This window comes from Calliopsis andreniformis, unplaced genomic scaffold, assembly GCF_051401765.1.
Source record: "Calliopsis andreniformis isolate RMS-2024a unplaced genomic scaffold, iyCalAndr_principal scaffold0019, whole genome shotgun sequence".
In the NCBI taxonomy this organism is placed as follows: Eukaryota; Metazoa; Arthropoda; class Insecta; order Hymenoptera; family Andrenidae; genus Calliopsis; species Calliopsis andreniformis.
The window spans coordinates 7,975,664-7,979,788 of NW_027480431.1; positions in this window are offsets into that span (position 1 = coordinate 7,975,664).

The window sequence follows — 4,125 nt, forward strand, 5'->3', positions numbered from 1 at the left end:
GAAAGTAGAAATGTCCATAAGTTTCATACTGGTTGCAATTATTCGTTTTATACGATGGAAGAACAGTTGTATTTATATTGCATTTTATGCTTCTGGCGTTGACTTCTAAGGCACTAACTATTCGATCTGGTGCAGCAACGCAATAGTGTGATGCCTAGATTGCCGGAACGTTGAATTGGCCATCAATTTCAAACTGGTTGCAATTATACCTGTTATATGATGGAAACACTGCTGTATTTTTTTTGCATTTTATGGTTCGGGCGTTGACTTCTAAGGCCCTAACTATTCAATCTGTTGGAGCAACGCCCTAGGTTGAAGCCTATGTTGCTCGGAAAGTAGAAATGTCCATAAGTTTCATACTGGTTGCAATTATTCGTTTTATACGATGGAAAAACTGTTGTATTTATATTGTATTTTATGCTTCTGGCGTTGACTACTAAGGAACTAACTATTCGATCTAGTGGAGCAACGCCCTAGAGTGAAGCCTATGTTGCCCGGAACGTAGAAATGACCATCGCATTCAAACTGGTTGCAATTATTCCTGTTATATGATGGAAAAACTGTTGTATTTTTATTGCATTTTATGCTGCGGGCATTGACTTCTAAGGCCGTAACTATTCAATCTGTTGGAGCAACGCCCTAGGGTGAAGCCTAGGTTGCCCGGAAAGTAGAAATGACCATAGCTTTCATACTGGTTGCAATTATTCGTTTTATATGATGGAAAATCTGTTGTATTTATATTGTATTTTATGCTTCTGGCGTTCCCTTCTTAGGCCCTAACTATTCGATCTGGTGGAACAACGGCCTAGGGTGAAGCCTAGGTTGCCCGGAACGTAGAAATAACCATAACTTTTACACTGGTAGCAATTATTCGTTTTATACTATGGAAAAACTGTTCTATTTATTTTGTATTTAATGCTTCGGGCGTTGGCTTCTAAGGCCCTAACTGTTTGATCTGGTGGAGCAACGCCCTAGAGTGAAACCTAGGTTGCCCGGAACGTAGAAATGACCATAACTTTCACACTGGTTGCAATTATTCCTGTTATATGATGGATACACTGTTGTATTTTTATTGCAATTTTTTGCTTCGGGCGTTGACTTCTAAGGCCCTAACTATTCAATCTGTTGGAGCAGCGCCCTAGGGTGAAGCCTAGGTTGCTCGGAAAGTAGAAATGTCCATAAGTTTCATACTGGTTGCAATTATTCGTTTTATACGATGGAAGAACTGTTGTATTTATATTGCATTTTATGCTTCTGGCGTTGACTTCTAAGGCCCTAACTATTCCATCTGATGGAGCAACGCCCTAGGGTGAAGCCTAGGTTGCTCGGAAAGTTGAAATGACCATAAGTTTCATACTGGTTGCAATTATTCGTTTTATACGATGGAAAAGCTGTTGTATTTATATTGTATTTTATGCCTCTGGCGTTGACTTCTAAGGCACTAACTATTCAATCTGTTGGAGCAACGCCCTAGGGTGAAGCCTAGGTAGCTCGGAAAGTAGAAGTGACCATAGGTTTCATACTGGTTGCAATTATTCGTTTTATACGATGGAATAACTGTTGTATTTATATTGTTTTTTATGCTTCTGGCGTTGACTTCTAAGGCCCTAGCTGTTCGATCTAGTGGAGCAACGCCCTAGAGTGAAGCCGAGGTTGCCCGGAAAGGAGAAATGACCATCACTATCAAACTGGTTGCAATTAATCCTTTTATACGATGGAAAAGCTGTTGTATTTATATCGTATTATATGCTTCTGGCGTTTACTTCTAAGGACCTAACTATTCGATCTGGTCGAGCAACGCCCTAGAGTGAAGCCTAGGTTGCTCGGAATGTAGAAATGTCCATAACTTTCGCACTGCTTGCAATTATTCGTTTTATACGATGGAAACGCTGTTGTATTTATATTGAATTTTATGCCCCTGGCGTTGACTTCTAAGGCCGTAGCTATTAGATGTGGTGGAGCAACGCCCTAAAGTGAAGCCTAGGGTGCTCGGAACGTAGAAATGACCATTACTTTCGCATTGGTTGCAATTATTCGTTTTATACGATGGAAAAACTGTTGTATTTATATTGTATTTTATGCTTCTGGCGTTGACTTCTAAGGCCCTAGCAATTCGATCTAGTGGAGCAACGCACTAGAGCGAAGCCTAGGCTGCCCGGAACGTAGAAATGACCATCACTTTCAAACTGGTAGCAATTAATCCTGTTATACGATGGAAAAACTGTTGTATTTTTATTGCATTTTATGCTTCGGGCGTTGACTTCTAAGGCCCTAACTATTCGATCTGGTGGAACAACGGCCTAGTGTGAAGCCTATGTTGCCCGGAACATAGAAATAACCATAACTTTTACACTGGTAGCAATTATTCGTTTTATACAATGGAAAAACTGTTCTATTTATTTTGTATTTAATGCTTCGGGCGTTGGCTTCTAAGGCCCTAACTGTTTGATCTGGTGGAGCAACGCCCTAGAGTGAAACCTAGGTTGACCGGAACGTAGAAATGACCATATCTTTCACACTGGTTGCAATTATTCCTGTTATATGCTGGATACACTGTTGTATTTTTATTGCAATTTTTTGCTTCGGGCGTTGACTTCTAAGGCCCCAACTATTCAATCTGTTGGAGCAGCGCCCAAGGGTGAAGCCCAGGTTGCTCGGAAAGTAGAAATGTCCATAAGTTTCATACTGGTTGCAATTATTCGTTTTATACGATGGAAAAACTGTTCCATTTATTTTGTATTTTATGCTGCGGGCGTTGACTTCTAAGGCCCTAGCTATTCGATCTGGTCGAGCAACGCCCTAGAGTGAAGCCTAGGTTGCCCGGAACGTAGAAATGACCATAACTACCACACTGGTTGCTATTATTCGTTTTATACGATGGAAAAACTGTTGTATTTATATTGTATTATATGCTTCTGGCGTTGACTTTTAATGCACTAACTATTCGATCTGGCGGAGTAACGCCCTAGAGTGAAGCCGAGGTTTCCCGGAACGTAGAAATGACCATCACTTTCAAACTGGTTGCAATTATTCCTGTTATATGAAGGAAAAACTGTTGTATTTTTAATGCATTTTATGCTTCGGGCATTGACTTCTAAGGCCCCAACTATTCAATCTGTTGGAGCAACGCCCTAGGGTGTAGCCTAGGTTGCCCGGAAAGTAGAAATGACCATCACTTTCAAACTGGTTGCAATTATTCCTGTTATATGATGGAAACACCGTTGTATTTTTTTTGCATTTTATGGTTCGGGCGTTGACTTCTAAGGCCCTAACTATTCAATCCGTTGGAGCAACGCCCAAGGGTGAAGCCTAGGTTGCTCGGAAAGTAGAAATGACCATAAGTTTCATACTGGTTGCAATTATTCGTTTTATAGGATGGAAAAACTGTTGTATTTATATTGTATTTTATACATCTGGCGTTGTCTTCTAAGGTACTAACTATTCGATCTAGTGGAGCAACGCCCTAGAGTGAAGCCTATGTTGCCCGGAACGTAGAAATGACCATCACTTTCAAACTGGGTGCAACTATTCCTGATATATGATGGAAACACTTTTGTATTTTTTTTGCATTTTATGGTTCGGGCGTTGTCTTCTAAGGCCCTAACTATTCAATCTGTTGGAGCAACGCCCTAGGGTGAAGCCTATGTTGCTCGGAAAGTAGAAATGTCCATAAGTTTCATACGGGTTGCAATTATTCGTTTTATACGATGGAAAAACTGTTGTATTTATATTGTATTTTATGCTTCTGGCGTTGACTTCTAAGGCACTAACTATTCGATCTAGTGGAGCAACGCCCTAGAGTGAAGCCTATGTTGCCCGGAACGTAGAAATGACCATCACTTTCAAACTGGTTGCAATTATTCCTGTTATATGATGGAAAAACTGTTCTATTTATTTTGTATTTAATGCTTCGGGCGTTGGCTTCTAAGGCCTTAACTGTTCGATCTGGTGGAGCAACGCCCTAGAGTGAAACCTAGGTTGCCCGGAACGTAGAAATGACCATAACTTTCACACTGGTTGCAATTATTCCTGTTATATGATGGATACACTGTTGTATTTTTTTTTGCATTTTATGGTTCGGGTGTTGAATTCTAAGGCCCTAACTATTCAATCCGTTGGAGCAAC